We start from the raw sequence: 27,345 nt of genomic DNA, 5'->3' as shown, positions 1-27,345 counted from the left end.
GTTTCCGAAGCCGGTCTAAGTTAAATTAGCTAGATTTGTTGGAAAGTGGTCATTTTTTAACGGACCCATTCTCAAAAACCATGCAAACGAAAAATCTGAAAAAAATCCAGAGGCTGCCTTACCTCCGAAATACACTCCATACTGTTCTAATAAACTTGTTAATAGTATATTACCATAATTTTTAGTAATTGACTGCAAAACTCCCCTTAAGTTCATCCTATGATCACTAAAGCAATGTAGGCTGCAACATAGAGCATGATTCTACCAAATTTGGTTAAAATCGCACTATTACTTACCAAATTATAATAAGTGAAAGTGGTCGCTCCTGGGCAAATTCAAGACTTTGAATGTCAATATCATGCGAATGTGAATATTATCTATCACATAATATATACACATATTACGTACTAGGATTTAATGAGACAAATGTCTACCCAAATGTTTTTATAAAAGAACTATACAAAACCATTGATATCTGAGGTGTCCAGCTACCGGTTTTCCGACTCTAACCGACGTATACTTTTCGATTTGACATTTGCTCCCTTGGCGAGACTAGCATTTTTTAGGAACTTGCTAATCTTCTGGCTGTTCGTCTTCCTTTTCCTGAACCCTCTTGTTTCTTTGCCCAACCACGAGGATATGGCACAGTTGGACATTGCGTTACCGCCAAAGAAGTATTTTTGGAGCACTCTTTTGACTCTTTAGCAATTTGTTACGTAGAATTCGGATGGATCTCACCATTTTCTTGATTCCTTAGCGCACGCTGTGCTTTTTGTTGATAGTCTTCGACATTCCAACAATTTTCGATCCATGCAAAATAAAGGGTGACTTTTCCACGTCAGACTTCTGTTTCACATTCCTCTTATCCAGAGTAGCCTTCATTCTTGATTTTGCACATTTCGAAACGTTCACGGAGCTCCTTTCGACTAGATCCCTTACCGCCTTGGATATTAGGCAATTAGGAAATTGAGCTTCTCCTGAAAAGATTAGTTCCCAAGACTAAGGAGCCTTCTGTGACCCCTAATGCTGAGATGCGGTTGGTGTCACCTTCTTGTCTTAGCCTGCTGTAGCATTAGATGCCACTGTCAAGCTGTCCACCACCAAGGCAGATTTGTGCTTATATATATGTATAAATCAGTATACGACAATAGGGAACACATGTTTTTTTAGGATGAGTATAGTATTTATATCTTCACTATGTACATATATGTATACTTGTATGTCAAGCTATGAGGGAAATGTAGCGCAAATATACCATCATTTATAATTAACTACGTAAGGGAACTACGACAGAATCTTGTAAAACACCACAAGTTGTCAGGAGTGGACTACAATGGTTAGACTTGCAATATAGTCTTTCCGCCAAGTCAAATTTGACAAGAATCTGGAGCTGTCTTTGCGCAGCATTTAACTTTTATTGCCATTTTAGCCAGACAAGCCGACCTCCTTCCATTTCTTCAATAGGAAGCAGTGTATTGAATATTACACGTTCAAATATTTTAGCAATTCTAATGACCAAACATATCGATCTGCACAGCAAGGGTTTACCCAATGGTTTACCTGATTACCTGGTGCTGCCATGTTCACTACCTTCAGGATGATATTCGAGGTTTTGCATGTTCAATTTACATCTTCTGGAAAAAGAGAGTTTACTATATTCTACAACAACTTAGAATGGGTAATGGCTGGGGAGTGCTTGCCTTTTAATGAAGACATCACGACCTATTGTCTGTCTGTTGGTCACACGCAAGTTTCTCAGACACTCATTGAAATGAAATTTGGTGAAAAAGTTGCAACTATAGACCCTCTCACATGCAGTGAATCACAGCTTTCAACTTTGGTTTAATGAGAGTGTATGAAACAAAACCTTATTATAATCGATTCAATTTTCTTCGGAAATGGCTGAACCGATCGTCATCAAATTTGGTGCGAATGCGTAATTTAAGAATTCCTTTATACGCAGCGAAATATGGTTTTGTGTTGAGTTTAATGGAGAAGTGTTCCCCAGACATATGAGGGCAGGATGCATTTTTTTTTCAAAACATGGTCACGTGGGGAAAGGAAATCATCAGCACTTTTCAAAACTGACCAAACTTGTAATAGCCAAAGGATTAAGGAATTAAGATCTGAATTCTTAGAACCTATCCAACCATAAAATCTAAAAGAAATTTAAGTAATGCGTGCATCTTTACCAAATCGGAAAGTAAAATATTTCGCGTGAGTATTAATGATAATATAAGGCATAATAATGCCGAATTCAAATGCAATTATAGAGCTCACCACTCTGGCTATAAGAAGCCTACGAGTATATCGCGGGCCCCCAATATTTGACATCATTCTTGCTAGGGCCATGCACACATTAGACCCTTTGGTGCAAACATATTGTACGTGTTGCTTAAAATTCAGCTTCGCATCTATCATCACTTGATCATGAAGGGGTGATGCTTCCTCATTCTGATAGGAGCAGTGCAGTGGTCCCTACGCCGCTTCGTGATAAGCCTCTGTTTTATCCTCTGCGAGTGCAAGACCTGCATCTTTCCACATTCGCTAGTTATTTTGTAACAACAATCACCGCTATGTCATCGGCATAACTCCCTATTGTGACCTCGCTAGCAACTGGGATATTAAGGACATCATTATACACTTTGATGGCGTCGATGGTTGATCTAGCCGTACGGAAGCCGAATTTTCAGTCTAATAATTCTCCCAGACTCTCCAGAGCCGGAAACAATTTGTTGTAGATTGTTCCCTCGAATATTTTCCCCATATGGGTCTGTAGGAATATGGTTCGCCAGCAGACTTACCTAGTTTTGGGAACAACACTATCCCTTGTCCTTTTCATAACTCCCATTCACCAAACATGATTCAAACAACTCTACAAATATATCTGACATCGACTTAATGGCCAGAATAAGGGTATACCAAACAATTACCGTCGAAACCTGGCGCTTTGTTATCTCCCAACCTACCACAAATCTCCACTTTCGTCGTCACTGGAGGTGTTACAGCCACATCTGAAAGTGTCCGCAGACCGTAACCGCAGGAGATCTCCTGATTAAACAAACTCTGAATAATTTTCTGTAGAATATCGGTACATTTAATTTGCGGAACTGCCAAACCTTTGAATCACCCCATTATAACTCTGTAGGTGCTTCCCCATGGGTTTATATCCGCCTCTGCGCAAAATTGTTTGAAGTAGTTTCCGTTGCTTCCCTGTGTAGCTAGCTTCAAGTTTCTTCGAGCTTCCTTTTAAACACGCTGCTTCATCTCCCTGATCAATCCTACCCATTGCTTTCTGAGCTGCTATTAGGACCCGATGACACGCCGAAGATCAAACAATTCACTATTCCACCAGCAGTTGGGCTTTTTACTGAGAAAAGTACTACGTCGCGGCATCGAGGCTGCCGCAACACACTCCGTGAAATTGATGGTTCTCTCTGAAGGTGTGCCTGGTGTAGTATCCTGGTCCATCAATTGCTTTCGCAGACTAACCTAGCGTTCTCCTCATTCTTGGACGAGTGGGTCTCTAACCGCTTGGCTTGTTTTTCAGGTCAAAGACGATTATCTAGTGATCACTGTGGGTTTACTGTTGGCTGACGTTCCAGGACACATTGCGAGTTAGTGCAACCTGACCATGCATTGAAGCCACCGGCGATGAATTTTGGTCTCCGTGTTTTAGCGTATTACCTATGAATCCACTGGTTGGTTGCCTCATACATTTCTTTATGGTCTGGTGCCCGCATGCCATAAAACCGTCCCCTGTAGGATTGCATACCCTGACATTATTTTTGGGGTTTCTATAGGGTTCGCTTATTGTAGCCACTTGCATCTCCGATTCGTGGTGGTCTGCGAAAGCAGGTCTTGAGGGGCCCGACAGTGATTGAGGTTGACTCGAATCAACGTCATTTCCCCACTGCATTTAACCTTTTTTTGAACTCAAGGCACTCACCATTTCGTTACAATGGTGCATCAATACGAAATTTAGGTATCATAAATTCCTATTCCGGTATCTGGTCAAATAAAGTTAATAATAGCGTATTATTATTTTATCTTAAATTATCTCGCCCTAGAAGTATAAAATTTAGAATCATTAGTAGGAACATAATTCACAATTTTGAAAAAAAAATCCAATAATTATTAACAAAGTTGTAGAGTAAGTTGACTTTACGACGTCCAATTTTGGACCAACGTCAAACGCTAGGACCAAGGCTAGGACACAGAAAAACATGTAAATGGATGGAAGTAGGCCCTGGTCTTCTAACGATCAACATCTTTTTTGATTTTTACGTTTTAGTTTAGCTTACGATAACCCGGTACTCAATAATCAACTGAAAGGGGGCGAATCAGGTCGAGCATGTATTTGATGTCTGTGATCTCACAGTGCAAGGAGGACAATCTTGAGCTGCTGCTTTAGTTCATCGATCAGCAAACAAGTGGAACCTGGTCAGGTAGATAAAACTAATCCCTGTTCGGCGGATCTCACTCTTGATATCGTCTGAGATTTTATCTGCTATTGCAACCTTAACCCAAAGCATGACCGAATAGGCATATAACTCGGACAACACAAAGAACAATTGCATATTGAACATAGACCCCTAACGCTAAGTTAGTGTTGTGAATAAAAAAATGTCCATTATTTAAATTCATCCTTTGATTCATTGGGAAGAAAAATCAAATCCCAAATTATGCAAGCTCACACCAAATATTGCACTATTTCAAAATTCGGTTGGCATTCTCTACATCAGCGCTTCATGCTATTCATTTTCTACTTATAAAAATACTGATAAACAATTTACACAACCACAGCTTTTTGCCAATTTACCAGTCCTTCATTCGCTCAAAAAATGATCCAAATCTTAAGTATCCCATTTTCTTCGCAATTTTTTACTTATATGTAACAAAGTATCGGTAAAGGTCATCTTCATAATAGATGCTTGCATCCCATCAGCTTGTATGTAGCCACACAAAAAGAAATCGATAGTAGTACCATCTTTCGTTGTCTAGCATAAGAAATCGGATAGGCTCTGCCTACCTGAATATTTGCACGGGATCCCGCATATTCAATCAATTTTTAATTTCAAAAAAATACCAAATCAGATCATTCAGTAGCTGATCACAGTTGCTCATCGCCCTGGCCTCGGTATTAATCCGTGAAAATTTCTGGTAATCCATTCTCAATGGACCGGATCTCAGCGTGTAATACCAATAGAGATGAATAAAAAAGCTATCGCGATTGCCTAACGCCCGTGGAGAAAAATTCCAGAAATTTCATAATTTTGTCGAAACACTTAAAAATGACTGGCCACCGACTGGCTTACGGCTAACGCTAACGTCCATGCGGCTCTTGTACAAATTTGTTAAATTAAATTTCGGATTTTTGAAGATTTGCGGCGTTCATTTTCTCTGTGTTTTCTAAAATAGCGTCATCAACCGCCTTCGATGCAGACTCGAGTTACTTCTTGTAACCGCCGAAACCTTGACCACCTCTAACTTGGACATTTCCATCCGATTCGGAGAGTAAGTGGTGAGTGGATTGAGCAATATTTTAATACGTTATCGCCTCATTCGCCGTCTACTATGGCTTTTTGATTTTACCGTGTGTGTTTCTTTACGTCATAAACAAATCTTTATTTGCTATTTGTTTTAAATCATTCCGTCTGTAATAGATATTAATTTTTGCAATAAATTTTACGGCCGATTGCACAATTCTTCTGGTACAAACATATCATTTTCGGGAACATTTGTAATGGCTTTCCAACCAGAGAATGGCAAATAAGTGCTCAAAGTAATGGAATTATGAACACTTGGGATGTTTATGATCAGATGTTATGCGCGTATTAGGCTTTCGAAAAGTATTCACTCAAGAACGATATGGCACTTAATATCATCATCAGAGTGTAACAGACATTTTTACGAGCTGAGTTAATTACGCATTCTCCGCTCCACACTCTTATCTATACGGGATTGGCAAAGGTAGATACGGTGGCTGGGTTTAATCCGGAACATGTTTTACATCGTAAGCCAGCTCGAGACAATGCCCATTTCAGTAAAATTTTAATGCCAAAATGGATGGACTATGAACATTTAAAAACGTTACGTGAAATACAACCATTAGGCTACTTTTGGAAAACGAATTGCAGAAAATTAATGAAGCTTTTCGAAAGTTACTCAACCGTGCATAAATCACTTTTCACAGATTAAATTTTCTATTTTCTGAACGCCTCAAGGAGAAAAAATCCCAGAGCTACCAAAATTTTCTGCAGCCGGTAATTTTATGCAAACTTTAATTTAAAGGGAAACATTATGCAAAGGCAAAAGTCCACCTTTGTATTGGGAATCAAACAAGTCTGGCAACCAGAAGCTGAACACTTCAGGGATGAGCGGTTTTTGTTTCAATGCGCCTTTTTCCCTTCCTACATAGATACCCAGAAATTCAAAATATTCCTTCATATATTCCCAAACTCCAAGATATGTACGAGCATATGTGCATGCAATCCAACCTTTCTAACCCGAATTATTCTCGTAATCGAACTTTTGGCTTTCATTAGCACTCCCGTCAATTTCCCATCTAAAGTTCAACCTCTAAGTCGAATTCCTCTAAGTCGAAAATTTCTCAAGACGAAGCATATCTTCGAACTTTGGGGAAATATTTCATACATAGCCATTCGTTTAAGTCAAAATCTATAATACAAATGAAGAATCTTTCTATATTCGTATATGCAGGAGGATATTCACAAATTAATATGGAATATAGATACATATTTCAAGGAAAATGAATGGAGGGATAATAATGGCGTCCACACAATTTCCCCCGCAGGTTCAGCTTCTGTATTCATATTTTCTTTCTGCAAACCTGGATTTCGGAGTATATGAAATTTGTAATATGTAGTATCTATTTAGAGTGATTTTATCTAGAATATCTATATAGACAATCTCCATTTTTTTCGGGATTTTAGAGCTTTGGTTCTTTTTACAAAAATATGACCGATTTAAAAAGGTCCTAAAAAAGGCAAATTTCCTGCTGAATTTGAAATTCCTCGTACTAATTTATCTCTTATTTTGGTAGAAAAGGGCAGAGAGTTTGGAAACTCTAGTTCTAGTAGGAGTGCTAAAAGAAACAGAGCATGCGAAACAGGTGCGAATGGTTCAGCTCAATGTGAGGAAGCAATCGCCCCATAGGCGGACCAATATCGAAGGAAAAGGCTCTAGAATCCGCAAAAAGTTTGAACCCGCGACAGTTGACTAAAACGATTCAAAAACATACACGAAATTTATGGAAAAATGCAATAGCCAAAAAGCGGTGGATGGCTGACTTAAAACATTTCCTCATATATTATCCAATAATTCGACTGCTGAAGACATACTTTCTGTTCAAAAAAGTACCAGGGACCTATTAAATTATTATTCTGTGACCTTCAAAAAAGGCTCCATCTTTTCAATTTTTCGGTACAGCTTTCAGCTTCAACGACCTTCCGTTTCTTGGCTTCAGCTCGTATTTTCTCTGCCACACTGATGATTGTTGACTTGTCAAATTCATAGACCCATGGATCATCACCAGTTATTATGAATGGTGGATAAGAATTCATGCAATCTAGTATGTCCACTAAGTCCTGTTTACTATAATCTTTTTGAAGAAGATTCAACTCCTTTGGAGTAAGACACTCACTAAGTACAAATTATTGACCAAAATCGAACAAGCTAATTCGTGAGAGATATCCAGGTGTCGTTCTACCTCTCTTAAGCTAGAATGTCGATTTTCAATCTCAATTTTCTTCACTTCCTGTATGTTTTCGTCTATTGCAGGGGTTGATGGTAGTCTAGGACGAGGCGAATATCCATCACTTCATCGTAGACTTCCATTTTTGATAACATTAAATCATTTTAAGCTTTTTCTAGCATTTTGCTACCAAAATTTAGGGCAAGCTCTTTGTTTGATTTTTATATTCATTAGAAAAATGGTAAGACAATATTGACATGTACTGCTGCAAACGAACTGATTGGCAGATTCTTTTCGACAGTTAATTGCAAGTAAAGAAAACAAAGAAGAAGTCAAACAAGAGATTTTAAGTGAACTTGCTAATGAAACAAGAAAAGGAGGTAGGTAGGTATTAGTGGCTGCTCCGAGCAGCCTAATTATCGCTGTGATGCAGAGCAGTTAGGCAGAGTCTAGCCGGTTCGGATCTTCAGAGCTAGTCCGCAGCTTTCACGAAGGCAAGCAGTTCTCTCACTCTGCAGCTAGAAATCTCTCTGAGGTTCCCAAAGAATGGTTTCCCTTCCTTCTCCGCAGCCTCGGCAATGCAAAGTGTAGGGTATGCCTGGCGGTATGGTCGTCTGGCACAGGAGCTCTCGTGATCGGGCTATGTTATAAGCGGGCCAAATTCTCCTTGACTTGGCACAGCTCGTAAGCCTTCGCCCGCGGCTGCTAGGTAGTGCGAGTAAACTCGGCCCCCGACAACTGCCCGCGAGCACCGACTGTATTCACCGAAGGGCTGCCAAGTGCAAAGCCTCGCCTGGCCAATCCGTCAGCCCGCTCATTCCCCTCTATGCCCCTTTCCTATGCCCGGGAATCCAGAGAAGGGTGACCTTGAGCGTACCACCCAGACGGTTCAGCACGTCTCTGCACTGCCCCACCAGCCTGGAAGATATCATCGCTGAGTACAAGGCATCGACAGACTTCCAATATCGCCAGTACTTCCGCTTGGAATACACTGACGAAACCTGGGAGACCATACGATTTGAATACACTGCGTGTATTCGAGAAAAACCCCGCGCGCCGCAGTAGCATCTGCGCACGCGGTTCTTTGAATACTATTAAGAATCATCCTATTGTATTTTTTTCTCAAAACCTGCCACCATTCAATAGAGCCGTACGTTAGGATCGGACGCACTACAGCGGTATACATCCAGAGAACCATCCTCTGCCGGAGACCCCATTTCTATACAGGCCTTCTCAACCCGCAGGATCCAGGATACATACAGCGGCGGTATATGAATTTTAGGTATCCTTGGCTTGGTGGTAAATAGCATCAGTTGCGTTTTGGTTGGGTTTATGCTGAGTCCGCATTTTGCGGCCCACAGGCACAGCTTTCGCAACGCTCCTTCCATGATGTCTTTCATAATGAACAGAAACATCCCTGATACTAATATCACCAAGTCATTGGCAAACGCCATCACCTTCACCCCGATGCTGTCCAATGTTTGTACAATTTCATTCATTACTATTAACTAGAGCACCGTTGAGATGGCGCCACCCTGGGGCGTGCCTCTGTTTATAGCTCAGGTCAAGTGGTTGCCTGCGAAATCCAACTGGATTACCCTGGTACTTAGCATGGATTTAATCCAACGCGTAAGATACCCCTCCAATCCAATACCGGCCAAGGCTCCCTTAATGGCGTTGGTATTAACGTTGTTAAAAGCTCCCTCAATACCCAAGAAGGGAAACAAGAAAAAATCCAAATAAAACAGTGCATGAAAGTGATGAGTATGAAAGTTTGAAAAGGGAAATAGTATTATCCAGACAGTTAAATATTGAAATCATGTGTAAAAACCTCATCTTAAAAGATATTATTGCAAAACAGAAGAGTAATATCCAGGAACCAATTAAGACCTTTTTAGAAGCTATTAGAAGTACATAAAATGATTGATAAAAACGAAAATATTCAAGATGAGAGTGATTTGAAAGAATCCGTGAGAATCTGTCTTATTAAAAGTAAATCTATTAAAACTAAACGAATCAACATAACTAGGAAAAAAAGTGAATCAGTGAAGAAAAAGTCCTTCAAAGTAAATTATCAAAGAATGACAAAGTGGAGAAAGAAGAATCATTAAAACCTAAATTAAATTTAGTTGGAATTGAGTTAGACATAAATGACATAAATTTTGACAATTTAAAGGAAAAAGGCCATACCAATAACAAAGATTGGCTAAGTGCTATAATTGAGTCTACATTGAGTACTAAAGTTGTATTATTAATACTAGACTATCTGTCAATTGTGGCAGATTTGGGCATAATGGTATAAAACGTAATAATGATTCCGCGTGTCTAAAAAGTGTTGTAAAACATAAGACAAGACAATGCAATAATACTGCAATCCAATCTGAAAATTGCATTTACCATAATAAGCACTTTAGAACTAACTTTGATATAATACATATGGCAACTGACAGTTCCATGTGTCAATTTCTGAAAAACAAAGTAAGAATCGACTGATTATCTAACAATGCCAACTTTACCAAGATGCATCGGTAAGGTAGACAATTTTCAAATCTTAATAGCAACCATTTTTTCACATGAATGAAACAGATTCGAATCATAATTGATCGGCATCTAATAGTAGTTCAAAAAGTAATGAAAGAAATAAATATTTTTCTGGGTGAAGAAAAAAGAAAATTTTTCAGGCTTATTATCTTGTAATCAAAATTGAAGTGGACATGATAGTTTGTATGTAAACATTAAAAAGGCAAATTCGAATTATGATAAACTTCAAATTTTTCTTCTTACTACCAATTACCTGGTTACATATTTTTTATAATAAAAGTAAAATAAGTCAAGCTGACGTTGTTACATTTTATAGAAAATTAAAAAGAGACTTCAACAAAAAAGGGGAATATGGCAGACGAAAGATTCTTTATTCTATAATTAAACTGTGCAGTAACATTTATGATGAAATCTCTGCTTTGTATGAATAACATGATTTACCCAAAACTGAATTTATACCACACCTAGTATTTGATTGGTTGCCAAAACAGCAAAAATCATTTTATTATTGGAGATAAGTAATCTTGTGATAATAGGTTACATCAATATCCTGTTTTCAAGATATACCAAGACCTTCTGATAATGAAGATGGAGGGTCTTGCATCGACAATATTTTCGTTGAAACTGACATCCTTGTTTTTTTCTGATCATTATCCTCTTCTTGTTACAAATAAAAAACTAATTGGTAAAGAAGCCAATAATTCTTAGTATAATATTAACTTTAAAAAGCGAAGAATAAATGCAAATAAAAACAAATGAAATGAATTTCTACTTTGTGATCGCAATATATCGATTGAATTATAAATAAATAAAATTATATATTGCATTTTTAATTCTGGAGACTGGAAAAAACTGATATTAAAAATGATTCTAAGAATACACCTAGAAAATTATGGACAACTAGAAGTATTATAATGTCATGTTCAAGTAAGGAACAATTCTATAAAATCTGGAAATTAAACCTAAGTAATGAGAACTTCAAAAAGGATTTAATATAACGAAATAGTAATAATAATGAGAAGTTATTGAGTACTATTAACTGAAAATTGGGTAAAAATACAAGAAAATGTAAAGGAACTGAGTGCCAAATAAGTGATTGATAATCTGAATGATCTTATGATGTTATTCTTGAATAAATATTTTTAGGAAACTGAAATGAAGTAATAAAATAATTTTCACTCCCAATTATGATCTTCAACGACCAAGACCATTTTCTTTAATCTGACATCTAAAGATGAAATTAAAGATATAATTGATAATCTAAAAGATAAAGCGCTCTGCTTGTGTAGTGGAACCTCCAGCAAACATTTTTAATTTATGTGTAGGAGTTTCTGTGTGGCCAGATGTTTTAAAAGAGTGGAAGTATTTCCAATTTTCAAATCCAATGATGGCAGCACAGTTAAAGACTATAGGCGATTTTTTTAATTTCTAGCATTTCAGAGATATTTCAAAAACTCATTTATGATAGAATCTTTAAATTTCTGAAAAAATATAATATATTATCTAAAAAACAACTTGGTTATAGGAGTAGGAACCAAAGACGCCTTAGTTTACAATATAAATGTTTTATATAATCATTTGGATAAAAGTAAACCAGTATAGTAACTTCATTTCCTTGATTTAGCAAAACCGTTTGATACTGTAAGTCATGAAATATTATTATGTAAAATAAACTGTTATGGAATAAGTGGTAATGCACTAAACCTACTAAGTAGTTATCTAACAAACAAACTGCAGAAAGTAAAAGTAGAAAATGTATTTGGTGACAATAAAGAAATTAAAACACTGGTGCCACAAAGTACTGTATTAGGTACATTACTTTTCATTCTATATGTAAATGATCCACTAACAGAAATAACTACAAAGGATATTGTATCATATGCAGCGATGCAGTTATTGAAACTGAAGGTCAAACCTTGGATGAAACCAAGAACAAAATGAACAAACTACTGGCTAAGATAAATACATAGCTTGCAGCTAATAAGCTTACTTTCCATGTTGATAACACCGTCTATATGATATTTAGAAATTACTCTACTAGCGCACCTACTGATATTGAAATAAAAATTAAAGGCAAATCACTAAACAAGGTTGAACGGTGCAAATACCTAGAAATTATAATTGATCCAATTTAAAATGGAATAAGAACATTAAATACCTAATTAATAAAACCAAATATCTTACTTCCATTTACAAACTATCTAAATTTATGGAAAAAATTTTGATAATTTATTATGCTATTTTTGAAAGCACTGTAAATTATGGAATAATTACTTGAGGTGAAGCCAAATCTGAAACAATTGTTTTGTCTAGAAGCAATTTTATATCACCATAATGAACTTAAAATAAGCTAAGAAGTACCAACAAGTAGAACTAGAAATCAAAGCACTTTATCACTAAAAATTTATAAAGCTATTAGCAGTAAAAATAATTATATTATTGCAATAAAAATATTTAATAAGCTATCATAATAGTGTCCGGATAGCTGAGTGGTCAGAGCACAAGGCTATCATACGAAAGGCCGCGGTTCAAATATCACTGGTGACAGTGGGATTTGTATCTTTATTTGATGTCGGATACCAGTCGACTCAGCTGTGAATGAGTACCAGAGTCAAATCGGGGTAATAAACTCGGGCGAGCGCAATGCTGACCACACTGCCTCCTACAGTTGACTGTAGTGTACCGTTACGGTCTTGAATGAAGTGCTCTAACACACTTCAAGGCCCTGATCCAATATGAATTGTTGCACCAAGGATTATCAATAAGCTTCCCAATGAATATAAAGTATTTAAGGAAAAATCAAACAACAAGTAACAGAGTAAAATAAAATCCTGGATTGGAGAAAATGTGTGAGAACTTTAAATTTATGTTTTGGATGGTCTATTAGTAAATCAAGTTTTATAATTTATTATTTTAGTTTATAAGTAACATCTTAGTTTCTAAGACACCTGGTGATATGCACAGGTATTACTATACTTCAATAGAAATTACTATTACTACTACTTATGTAACAATTAACTGGTAAAGAAATAAATAAATAAATTGAGTATAATGTTGCCAGCTTTTTGGCAGAATGTAACATCATCGTCATCAACAGGGCAACAACAGGGATCCGGTCTAGGCCTGCCTTCATAAAGAACTCCAGACACCCCAGTTTTGATTCAAGGTTCACCAATTCGATATTCATAAAAGATGTCTGGTGTCCTGACCTACGCCATCGCTCCATCTCAGGCAGGGTCCGCCTCGTCTTCTTTTTCTACCATAAATACTGACAGCAGTGAGATTTATATCGTGATTTGCCGTCGCATACCAGTCAACTTAGCTGTGAATGAGTACCTGAGTCAAAATCGGGGTAATAATCTCAGGCTAACGCAATGCTGACCACGTTGCCTCCTACAGTGTGCTGTAGTGTACCGTTACGGTCTTGAATGAAGTGCTCTAAGAAAGAAGGTCCTGATCCAATATGGATTGCTGCGCCAACAATTATTATTAGACTAATCCCTAAAGTGGCCTATCCAATGGCCTTTCGCCTGCGACGTTCACAAGCTTCTGCCTATTTGATCACATTTTCCTGAAACAGAGAATATGTATATGTATATTCTCCGTCTAAGAAAGAAAATATTGTCAACGGAAGTTGTAGATTCTTCAACGAAGAAAACCGTACAGCGACATATTCGTCTGAGGTCTCAGGAGCCCCGTCAGATGCATATGAAGTGCTGGGTCACGCGTTTTACAGAAAGGTTTTCGCCTGCTGACAGGAACTCAAATTTTTCCAATTGGCTGCGTGAATCGTTGCAATTTCACCCTTCAGAGCAGACTTGACACTGGATGGCCGATGTTAGATTGTGTACCCACACCTTTGGCGAGCCAGTTTGTCAGGCTCGTTATAAATGAACACAGCCTTTTTATAAACGCTCTCCTGTCAAAGGAGATAATTTTTTTTCCAAAGAAAGCATAGCGAAAAAGGGTGGCTTCGCTGTTAAAGTCTTCAATAATAGAAAGACGATTTTTTACCACTGCCTTTCTTCGAATCTATGACCGAAAACAACGAGAATAAACCAGAAAAAAAATTGGCAATCCATTAGATATAATGTCGTTTAATCCTAGCTGTTGGACTATGTCAAAATTGATGACAATTTCGTCAAATATACTGGGTGTAATACAATATTCTTGGCATCGTATATAAAATTTGTTTGACAAGAGACAAGACAGGAACAAGTCACTTAAGCAACACACATATTACCTTGCAATTTTCGAGATTTTCTAATAACATTTTTGCTTACTTTCATTTTGCTGTTCAAGTAAAGATGTCTTCGGATCACATTCTATGTATATCAATATAAAAATCATACTCATCCTACACAAACAAACATTGTCCTTCACCGCTTACTGATACGTACATACATCCCGCGACGAAGCTAGGGCATATTTATTTTGTATATCAACGGGTAACAAATGAAAAATATGAATAATGCAAAAAATAAATTTAAAATAAAAACAAAAGCAAATTATATCTGATCATCCCGACATAATTATAAGCTACCCCATGTCTATCACAATATTTTTTCGCAGCAGGAACCCGTGCTTATGCTTTAATAGCGAGTAGATCCGCCATTATTTTTCAGCATTTCGAACACACGGTTTGATAAAGGGTAATCGAAATTTGTGGTGCATTTTTGCATTTTTCTTCCACTCTTGGAATCTACTTTCCCTTTGCTTAAACGAAGCTTGATAATTTCTTACACAGGTTTTCGATTACCCACGGATTCGGCAAACCTCTATTTTCCGGTTACTAGAAGGTGGGTAATGTACTGGAATGAGACTCGATTCTTTAGACTTTCTTCGTCTTAGGAATTTTAGAAATAAGATTTATTATTTTCTTCTCTCTTTTTCTGAGAGCAATATGAATTAGATTTTACTTGTAATTTTTTTATTGTAAATTTTGGAGGGGGGAGTTCACTACCTCTGTTTATTTATTTAATTCTGTTTATCATAATTTATTCCATCATTTTCCTTCCCTTTCCATATCTTTCGACAATAGTTTCACAACTTACACTTCGTCTGAATTAATTAAAAACATACATATGTGCCAAAATCCATTTATGAAAAAAGCTTCAATTACACATTATATGAAACTACTTCTTTAGTGTTTACTGCACTTTCAATAATGAGTCGACATTTTGCACTTCTTATAACCTTGCAAGAAAAAATGCTATTCGGCATATTGCGGTATCTTCTTCAAATTTCGAGTTAAGCTATAAAGCGCTCCTATTGACAAATAAGATAAGAAATTAAATTTAAGTAATTCCATGACATTTGTATTAGGAAATATAGATCACTTTTTTGGACATCATTAAAATTCGTCAGCTTTTAATACCACCGACTTTGGAATAAAAACTCTGGAGCCGAACCTTAATTGCAAAACATACAAAAGTTTTATATTTTACATAAAAATTGCATTTTTATAAATGGTCAAATCCAAAGACGCGGAAACTTTGTTGGTAACATGCCTAAAACAATTTTTCCTAATACATATATAGATATTTGCATAACTTTTGAAATAAATGTAAAAAAATTGAATTACTCAATCCATGGGTTTCTTGGGCGATTCATAGATATCTGATATCCACCAGGTTCGGATGAAAGAGCATGGGAATGCTCGTCAAACTGGAGGTCTTTTATCGGGCGATAACCACATCAGAAATAAAACATTTCCAATGCAATTTCAGTATGAAAACTTTTACGAGTACGAATATCGTCTTGATCTTGAAATTGAGGTCAAGGAAGCTCTTGCATCCAGCAGTATCTCAATGAAAATCTACAGCGACAGGTCCGCAAAGCTGACATTATAGTCATATTTCGGTATTTTTTTCAAAAATCTACATATATTAAAAACTGGTCTAGTTTAGACCTGAAACGGACAAGTGAAAGAATGAATGGACTAAGAAGGTAATCGACATTCAATTTGCCCGGTATTGGTGTCTTTTCTTGATCGTGACCAACGCTTGTCCAGGGAGTTGGCTTTTTCCATTGATCACGGATAGTATGATTCATGCCGTGCATAGGTTGACTAGATTTAATCTTACATTTGACAAGATTATAATAACGAGTATCGAAAATACATATGGCCGGCAGTTTCAAGCTATACGATAAGCGGTAGCTGGGACACCCAAACTCGCAACCACATATTTCAGAATTTCCTTCCAGATATGTCGACAATGTTCGTAAAGGTTAAATGTGGGAATTTCCTGAACTTCTGTCATATTGACAAAATATTGCAAAAATTTTCCAATCCATGAGTCCACAGCATCCATAATCATATTATGATTAACAAGTTTCTTTTGCAATATAAACTCTGAATATACATACATATGCATGTATAACCGGCAGAAAACCCAAACGTGAAGCAGTTTGGGCGGCTGAGGTAGACGCAAGCATACGAGCCAAGACAATGCAGTATAACCATTAATGATTATCTAGTTTAAATGAGTTCACTGAACTTAAATGCAACGACTTCCAATAAAAAATAGATATTGTGAACTACAATTCTTTGCATAACAAAAAGATACAAGACCGTGTATATGAGGGTATTGAAAGTTGACCAAGTCAACCTCAATTGAGACTTCAATTCGAATGGACCAGCAAATATCAAAAGCAATCATTTAATTTATTTTGCAACCGCACTACATGTAGCTCGAATATTTCTGTGTTACACCGAATTAATTGTCAGTTTAAATGAGATATACGTACACGCACTCGTAAAGTTTGAGGATTGGAAATACTGACCAGGTGAACTACTAATTATGATTGTTGGCACATTTAAATTCAATTCTTCAACTAGATAATTAATCAGCTAACGCAAGATCTCAGACTGATTTACAGTTGAGAGGCGTCTATAGGAGTCTGGAAGATACTTCAATAGACCAAGATTGCAGGTTGTAATCATTAAAAAAATGAGCAGGTGAAATGTTAGCCAGTGCTGTTGAAACGTTATATTTTGATCAATTAAAAGCTCATTTGTAGACAGAAGAAGAAAAAAATGAGTTTGAAATTGATTGAAAATGATGATATTAAAAGCAATACCAAATCCTTAAATTTAATAATGATCGTGAGAAGTATGGCATTTGCACATCGTTTTAACTTAAACATATGTATATATACGCTAAGTTTTGTTCTATACAATTTAATTTTTCCTATAACGTGTTGGCTTATCCTAGATCAATTATCAAATAATATTGAAACAAAGAAGAAAACTGTCATCTTTTTTTCTTCTTTTTCTATTCCGCTATAGTCCGATGTAAGTATGTTCCGAAAAACCAAAAACAATCACTGGAACAAAATACGCACCGACATGTGCAAATCCAAAAATTTTCGTGAATTCTGGAGCTTAGTTAAAAACACTCGCAAATCGCTGGAAGGAAAAGAACACCGATTCTACTGAAATGACTCTTATGATCATAGTTACAATACAATTGGATCAGAACCTTGAAGGATGTTTAAGCACTTCATTCAAGACGCAAAGGTACAAGAGAGACAGTACCCTGTAAGAATCAATGTGGTCAGCATTACGCTCGCCCGTAATTATTACACTGATTTGGCTCAGTTACTTATTCACAGTTACGTCGGCTTGTATGCGACGTTAAATTGGGTGCTAAATGCCCCAGCAAAACACAATCTCATGATAGTATCAAACAAAATATGACTATCCTTGTTATCAAGGATTGGCAGATTGGGCACGCATTAAAATAGTTTCCGCCCTATACCATTAATGAATGTTTTAGCTCAGATGTTCAGTCCGATGATGAAACAAAGACTTGAAGACTTTGTTAAGACAATAAGTGTTTAACTCTTGGCACATAATGACCTCGCCGGCTGACCTTCCATAAGCAAGCTGCCTCGGCCCGATCCTTTTCAATTTTTACACTTCCTAGCTCCATAACACATCGGATGTTAATATCCCGACCTTTCTATGACAACTTTATGATCATTTCATTCAGTAAAACGAGAGTAGAAGCAATTTCAAATCTGATGAGACAAGCAAAATTTTTCACTGAGAAATGTAACTATCTTCGATTAACTATTAGCTTTGAAAAGTCTAACACCATCATTTTTGCGAGAAAGCAAAGGGGCGGTTTTCAACTTAAAATTAATGGCCACATGTTAAATAATCTTAACATTGTATCCGTCTTAGAAAGACAAACAATGTCGAACACAAAACTCAAACCTCAAACTTTAAGGATACTTTAGCGAAAGCTAAAACAGCTGCTAGGACGATCAAACCGCTCTCTAGTTGCAAGTAGGGACTACACCCAAGGGATGGCAGTACAACTTTCCGAAGCGTAATCAGACCATATTATGATTATAGCCATTCATACCTGAATATATAGCCACATCTACCGTTGGTACACTAACCTGCATACAACAGAAAATTTGCTTGTTTGCGACTGCTAACTCCGTAAATGTTTGGTACGTACGAATCCACACCACCGCATGTATTTTTTGCACTAGCCAGTGAAATGCCTTCTAATCGCAGAAAGGTTACCACAACTATCAAGGAAATCATCAAAATTAAAACAATTAACCCGAGACCTTCAACAAAATTAGGAACAACCCGTTGCCAGGCTTCTCTGCTGTCTTCCAAAAATTCTATTCGACTCTAAGCAGCTTTATACAAAACATTCACATCAACAGGGCTCACAACCTGTACATTATCACTCCCTATAACCAACAATTAAACATTTTTAAGGAGCAAACAGCGGAACAATGCTTCTTGAATGCTCGACAATTAATCTCAGACGGTTGCGTTATACTGCAGCAGGGTCCTTTGATTCGTGTGGTAGGGCTGATGTCATCTACCAGAGTGAGAAGAGTCATCGCTTTCGAACTAATGGGATATCCATTCTAACAGTCGAATTAGCCGCCATATGGCTTGCAATTGTAACATTCAAGACCAAAAAGCTGGCCAAAATTGTTATTATCACTGACTCCTTATACGCGAGTACATTCCCAATTCTATCTGATACTCCTTGGTTCAACAATTTAAAACTCAGACCCTCTTTTACTAAACTTATTAACAGACTAATGACTAATCATATGTATAACAAGACTTCCCCTCTTAAAGTTGGTGTACTTACGTCGGGAGTAAGGGAAGCTTACGATCACATTCTCTTTAGATGTAAGACATTTTTCAATCATTGAGCGAATTTTAAATGGTCCATGAAACATTTGAATTTCCTGGACCATTTAAAATTGGCCGATCTTTTCGAAACTTTTTCCAATATACACAATTATGTATTTGGCGAACTTCATAGAAATAACAAAAATTTAATTCTAATTTTGAAATGTATTTTTGCGGTTTTCGGATTTTAAATTTAATATTAAAAATGCATTTCATGCATTTTATTTTTAATTCACCATGGCACACCAATTCGAACACTTTATAATTTTCGCGCGAGAGAGAGAGAGAATAGAGAAAAATTGAGAGAATTAAATCATCGTAAACTTGTGACACATCAAAATAAACTACAAATGATTTTTTCCCAGAAATGGGATATATAATTTTTTTGTATATACGTATTTCGGGCACCAGTTGTGCCCTTCTTCAGTAACAAATCAATTGTCAAGTCAAGTCAAATTTAATCATGATTGATGATGTGTACTTAAGAGTAAAACACGATAATCCCTAATAGTTTCATTTCCTGGACAGCCAAGACATCTATCTTGTAGTTTTTGACTTGTTCATTGGGTGTTCTGAAAGCGGCGGTCCTGAACAGGGGGGCGGGCACACGTTCTAAGTTCCAAATTAGCAGTTTTCTTTTGATGCCGGAACCATTGTTGTATTTAAAATCTAGGCTGAGACTCAGTTTCGGGTTCCAAGACAATGTTTGTTGTGAACAGATTATCCACCCTCACTTATTCTTCCGTTTTATGATGAGGAGAATTTGCCTTTTTGACGACCGATCCCCATGAAACAGGCACAATCACTGTCAGCGGCAGTGATCTGCCCAGAACAGAGCGACTTAGATACCTCGGGCCAACGCTATCTGCCAATGTAGAACTGGGTTATCAAATTGCTTCACGCATTGTCGTCGGTCCTATCGCCTTCTCCGGTTCTGAGTGTTGGCCAACTATAAAAGACAATGAACAGTGTCTTGCGGTAATGGAGACGAAGATGTTGCGTTGGACTAGTGGTGTGACACGTTTTGATCACATCCGAAATGAAGATATCCGCGATCGTCATGGGGTAACACCGATCATGGAAAAATTGCGAGAGAGGCGTTTTCGATGGTATGGTGTCCAGAAGTTGTCAGTGTGGCGGTGAAAGTAACATCTGGTTGCAGCGTTGCAGGAGTTAAATCAGCCGAATCTACAATCCCTTTGACCATGGCGTCTTATTCGTCTGAAAAATTTATCCAAATTATCTCAAAACATTACTTATTTTCCATTAATTTAAAGTATTAAACATATGAAGCAAATGAAGATCTATGAAATTAACATAAAATCTTCCATTGTAGATTTGTGGTCGGTTTATAGCTGGAGCAGGGAACTTTTCGCTCTATGCAACAGAAGATTGATATTCGACACTATCCTTCCCAGAGTACATCATCACTCCCACCTACCAGACATACTAAAGAGCCATTAAATTAATGTGTCAATAATGGCGCTACTTTAGAACCTCAGTTTCTATTTCTGAAGACATGACAACTCCCTTACATAAAAAGAGGCATCGACAAATTATAGAATGGGTTTTTGTTAGTTCACGGTAATAATATATGCTGTTCGTAAGAACGTGCAATGTTTTGAAGTAGATATAGAAATCCCGATTACTGAAAGTCTAGAGCTTGGTTTTACGTAACTGGAGCTTTGAGAATCTTTGGATAATCAATTCAATTATGGTAACTGCCACACCCCACGTTGGGCGCTATTCGACATATATCACACAATCGTTATAAAATTGAAATATTACCTACAATTTGAAGGGATTAAAAGGCACCCACCGTTTCAGCCGCTAGCGGTGATTTTTTATTCTATATATATGGATCTTTCGGAAGCAACTTGTTCTGTTCTATTATATATATACTGGGTGATATGAGCAAACGTCCATACTAATGGACATTCTAAGTGTTAATTGGTTAATTATAATAACTTAAAAATTAAAAAACTAAATCAAGGTGAGTTGCAATTACCTAAATCGGAAGTTAATCTATTATTTGCAAGTTGCTTGCTAATTCATAGGCTTTCGTACATATCCTAAAGAGTACTTTTTTGTATCTGCTTAAGCACTCCTATATTGTTAATATCTATATGTCCTTCCTCTAATATATATTTGGCCACAATGGATTTGGTAGCTTTTCTATTACTATCTGCCTTAGATGTTCTGTGAATCTTGTGGTCACTGATTTTTGGGTTTGCCCGACATAAACTTTTGGACATTCAGAGCAAGATACATTAAATATTCGGCTCATTTTTGATATTTGTTATTGATCTTTCTGCTATGACTGGTTTCTTTTAAGTTGGAATTGGAATTTTTGGAAATTCGTCGTACTTTTTTGGTTTCACAATGTAGTTAGGTTCTCTCCAAGAAAACTATACACAGTAGGAGCAACTTCAGCGACAAAGGGGCACTGAATATCAATGTGCACCTTTCGGGTAGGGATAAGGTTGGTATTGGTGTGTTGATGTCGCCTAGATGGTTTTCTTATGTACATTTCTTCACCTGGGATAGGAAATGCATCCGAAAGACTCTACATATTTCCTCCTCACTTCCTAGGGGAACAAATATGGATAAATTGCCGAGAATGTTGCCGGTTTCCGGTTCCAATAAACTTCCTATAGAGGAATTTTGAAGCATAATTCCTCAAAAACCCATTCCCATTAACGTAAAATGACTCTTTAAGGAAGCTCGGTTTTTGGTTCCTGCCAGGATGTCTTAAGCCATGAACAGCTCTACGATGATTGTTGTTATGACAGACGCTGCCACGTGCTCGCAACAACCCATATGCGCCATGTGCTTGCAACCACATGGGCGCACACCAACGCACTGCATCACATACGCGCGGAATTTTGTTTGCGCATCTCCCGTCGCGGTCAAATTTGTGCAAGACTTTTCCGTCTCCATAAAATTTCAAAGAATGTATTGGGTGTTGAATCTTCTGCTGGCATTTTTTTTTAATTCTTAGTACGTTCCTTTGTATTTCACCCTGAATAGGCGCTCTAATACATAAAATTTAAAAATATCGAAAAATTATTCTGTGAGTTCCCTATGCAATTTATACAACGGCCACTGGTGTCACACTTTATCAAATGCCTAGACGACATCAATCAAAATGGCTGAGTACACCTGCTTTATCTAAGTGTAATCGCGGTGTTTCTAATGATTAACTTATTTGAAAATAATAAGGGTTGCCTTTTCTATTTGCCAGAAATATTTATTAAGCTTGCAAATTTCGGTATTTCGGGAACCACATGTTCCCTTCATCAGTACTAACAAGTCTGCTCTCCCAAGGAACAAATAGAAATGGCAAGTCTTAATTATTTCAAATATTTGGTTTTTTCAATTGCATTTGCTTTCGGATTCGTGACCCTGTGTACCTGTTGAATTGTGTAATGATTTTCGCGAAAACCGAATTGGTGAGATGGTGTTAGGTTTCAATCCACAATGTTTTGGTTCAGTCTCTTAAGGGTAAGTCTTTCAAATACCTTGGCTTTAATAGGGAGTCACGATATTGGTCGATACGATTCTATTTGGCCCCTTCCCTGGTTTGGCGACCATTTTAACTTCAGCCACTTGTCGTCGGCGAGGGACGTATTTTAACCTGAATATTTTAACCTGAAAGCTTCATTAATTACTTATAATAATTTGATTAGATGCTTTTCTGGAAATTATTTCAGTATTCGTCCTGTAATAAGTTCATATCCAGGAGCTTTATTAGGACGCACATTTGTTTGAATGTCTGTCCTCCGCTCTTTTAATTTAACATGGCGTATTGGATAATGGTTCACTTTTCTGACTGGGGTCAAGCATGTAGACGCGCTAGAAGCTGGAAGGTACTTTCTAGATGCTTGGCGGAGAGATCTGTCTTTTCCTATGCAGAATGAACCCATTTCTGTTTAACTGGTGAGATTTATTATGTGAGTCTTTTTAGATCGTTCACAGCCTTCCACAATGAGTAGCCTGTTTTTTTTTGTGCTGTCAGATTTGGGGCATATCTGTTAAAGGATTCGTTTTTATATTTGCTGTTTTTTTCCTTTGCCATTTTTTTATGATTTCTACGTTTCGCTGCAATTAGTTCGTTAAACTCAACAGTACAGTCACTGTATTTTTTATTCAGTCGCTGATCCGATCTCTTTTTCGAGTTAACAAGCAGTATTGATTAAATCATTTATGCAAACGTTTTCTTGGACGTACTTTTTGATTATTGACCACTTCATTTGTATACTAGTCAGCTTGGAAGGATAGTCTTTTCTCCCCACTTTTTCGCTAACCAACATCATAACAGGTGAGTGATGGGACTTTAGGTTTTCATTATTGACAACATGGAAGTATTCGTAGATCCCTTTAGTTTAGAAGAAGTCAATGAGTCGGGTGTTTTTCTTACATCAGGGAATTGCACTTTTCTGGCTGCCACCTTCAAATAATGCCCTGCGTTATAGTCAGCTGCTAAAATGAAGGAGCTTCCAATTAACTGGAATAGTGAAATCTCTTTTCCAAGGTTTTGTGTGGAACAAAACCTGTCTGCCACGTCAGAACATCTGGTCTGTGAATCCCTTTACATCTACGGTGTAAAGGGGCTCCCCATTCATGCGACAGACAAGTGCAAATTTCCTTTTGCAGAATATGGCCATGTGGGGTACCAAATTATTACTTTTCGAAACTGGCCCATATTTGATATTGGGTGAAATGTAAAGGAAGAAGGGCTTAAAATATGACCCTCAAAAAGTGTAACAGCTCTCGTTCTCAGAACCTATCCAAACGAAAAATCTGTAGTGTATCTAAATGAAGTCTGTGGCTGAAAATACATCCCGTTCCGATATCTGCACAAATAAAATTAATAATAGTATATTAGCAGCAATATATGTACGATTGATTTTTATAAGTGCATATATAAGTATAGTATTCGGTAATGGGCAATGTTTGTTTAGATTGAGTATAATATCTACCTCAGTAATATGTACGTATATCTTGTAGTTTGAAAGAAATATTTTCGGTTTTTAGCCACATATAGATGGAAGCACCAGCTTGGATTCCGACTTGTTTAACACTAGATCGGGGCGGACAGTGTATTGAGCAGTTCTTCACAGCTTCGAAAAATAAAATTAACATAATGAGGCAACTGTTGTCAACTTTGCAGATTTATAGGTTTAAAGTTAAAATATTGAATTTTGAAATTTAGATGAAAAATCGATTTTGAAAATTCTTTAAAGATTGAATGGTTATATCTTCGAAGTAATGATTGCCTTTGTAATTGAAAAAATATCCATTTGTAAGAAATTTTGTATCGTTTCCGAAAATAGTATCAAATTAGGATTAAATGAATGTGAAAATGGGAAGGTCAAGCGTTTTGACGCTATTTACGAAAAATGTTATAACTCTGTAACGGTAAATGGCAAGCAGCCATTTCCTTTCAAATAAGTGGTACTATCTAGCATTAAAATTTCTACCTTTATGACATATTTCCGGCCGGTAAATTTTTTTCCAACCGTAAACAATGTCTAAACTTATCCGGATATAGCCCTTTGTGATGAATTCATATTCATTCCTTTTCCATCCCTAATTTTCTCTAGTCGCTATTTGCAGATCGGCTTCTCTTTTAATTCTATTCATCTTGGTAACAATGATATTCCCGTATAGAACCTTTCCCTGAACGTGAATTCCTGGAGTCGCGACTCCTTTTACTAAGACATTTTCTTTAACTCACTTATTTTTAGATTTCTTTTCCTTTATATGTTTCACTATCTTTCCTACTTTTTAACGTTCACCTACCTACTTTCTTCTAATTTCATTTTATGATTCATTGTCAAGCTAGTATTTATAACTTAATTAAAATTTCGAGACATTGACTAAGCTTGGGTATTTTTTCGTCTACTGTTTACAACTTTACTAACAATTTTTGACAGTGAATCTCAATTCTTCCTTCTTTAGGCGGGTCATTTCGTGTGTCGGATCTGTGGAATCGATTTTCGGTATCAATTGTATCTATATATAGTGTAGAATATATGGGTAAAGTGATTTTTTGATATTCAGAGTCGTTCGGAAATTACAGTGTTAAACGGGTAAAATGTCACATGTCAGGTTTATGTCGATCGCTGTAATAAAGCGCGTATTGATCGGTCCAAATGACGTTCGAATGACTTCGCTAAAATCGCATAAATCATAAGGCTGTACATGTGTTTCTTGAAAAAACCTAAGCTTTATGGACTAGGTATAGCAGATTAATGGTCAGTTAAGATTTTATGGTTGAAAATCCAATTCTACTTTTTAAATGCATTTTTCTGGAAACTGCATGTTGAAAATCGGCTGCCACCATAGCTCAAAATCTATCCAACAAAATTCTTTGAAATTTTCACGACTTATTCAAAACATATTTCTACGGTTCGCAAACTAGGATAATTACGATTGATCCAGTATTTTTTTTTTATTCATTAAAGAAGCTTTGAAGAAACACCAACAAGGCACCAACAATTTTGCTTTTAATATTTTTTAATAATCCTAGTTTGCGGACAGTTAAGTCACGCACGCACGTTACAATGCTGTTTACATTTTTTCTTTAAGATGATTGCAGCGCCCTCTAGTGTGGCAGTAGAAAAATACTTTTTTTGGAAATGGGTGTATAAGTTGCTCTGTGTCTTAATAATGAACTATGCTATCGAACTGAAAAAATTACTACCCATGCTCAAGACATTAATAAATATATGGTGAAAAATTCGTATTTGTACCTCTATCAAATTTGCAACAAAAAATCTCGAAAAAAGCGGAAAAAAAAACGACCTTCACACGGACTGACCCCTTTAACCCTCTCGCCGTTCACAGCAGATTCTTCGATCCGGTTCCTGTCTTCCTCTTCATTCTGGTCATATCTTCCACCGAATCCAAGATTTTGGTACATCTGGAGTGCATTGTTCAATGCTTTCTTGGCAATTCTCAACGTTTAAAAGTGCAGATTTCTGCAGCAGCAGGAGAAATATTAGGCAATCCCATGGACCCCGGCAGCATACAACCCGACCCAAACGAGAGGCAAGCAATCGCGAGTTATTTGCTGCGAAACGGCTCACGAATTTGACGTTCAACTAGCCTCTATGTTAGAATAATATTAAACTAATTTTACTGAAGGTCTTTGGGTTTTTATGGTCTTCTTTCCAGGTATAGAGACTACCTTAATCTTCTGCCAAAAGGTAGGCTCATAGCGCAGAATAATACTAACCAGAAAGATAAAAGTTTCTCTATATACTCTATATCCCCTTTTAGCATGTTGGTGCTCTGAAATGTTCAAAGGATAGTAGATCTGCTCTCGCTTTTTCACTGATGACCATTGTACTCCCAGCTCGTGCTTCAACATTTTCGAGTTGAAGCTAACCTCTGATTCGGTCAAGTCAAATTCAACCATTTATTTTGAAGAATGATGTACACACGAATTTGAAATTTATGAAAGTACCATTCGGTTTTCTAAGAGTTTGCTCGCTTGTCCTACTTTATCCTCCATATTTAGTATTAGGGCCACTGCATAGCCTTGAAGTCTTCCAGCTCCAAACTCTTTACAAATCTATATTCATGCTGAGAGTTCCTGAAGTTTGACAAGTTTCGATTTTTATTGCTTTTACAGTCCTCCACTTTCCTACGTCTCCTCAAAGACTTCAAAATTCGGCAATTCAAAGTTTCTAATTGTGTTGGAACTGCACCTTAATGCCAAGGAATTCACTCCTTTAGGATTGTATCTGCTACTTTCCCAACAAATATATTGAGCAATCGTATCACAACCTATTAAGAGTTCAAGACCAATTATTTCTTTATAAGTTGCTTCAGAAGATGACACAGAAAATCATGGACTAGATACGCAGAGGGCACTAAGGCACTTCTCTTCTTGTCATTA

At 36.9% G+C, this 27,345-nt stretch overlaps 1 protein-coding gene and 1 long non-coding RNA gene across 2 annotated transcripts in view; one reads left to right on the top strand and one right to left on the bottom strand.

The window, feature by feature from the left end:
• Positions 1-27,345, top strand: part of LOC119657392 — a 127,409-nt gene that overhangs the window by 48,296 nt on the left and 51,768 nt on the right. The window lies entirely within an intron of this gene.
• LOC119657394 lies at positions 15,342-16,040 on the bottom strand. The gene is made up of 2 exons (XR_005250132.1): positions 15,843-16,040; positions 15,342-15,526 (listed from the first exon to the last, which is right to left on the bottom strand). It is a non-coding gene; the product is annotated as an uncharacterized LOC119657394 (long non-coding RNA).

The sequence above is a fragment of the Hermetia illucens genome, chromosome 5 (genome assembly GCF_905115235.1).
Source record: "Hermetia illucens chromosome 5, iHerIll2.2.curated.20191125, whole genome shotgun sequence".
Lineage (NCBI taxonomy): Eukaryota > Metazoa > Arthropoda > Insecta > Diptera > Stratiomyidae > Hermetia > Hermetia illucens.
This window is presented reverse-complemented; position numbering and strand designations above follow the sequence as displayed.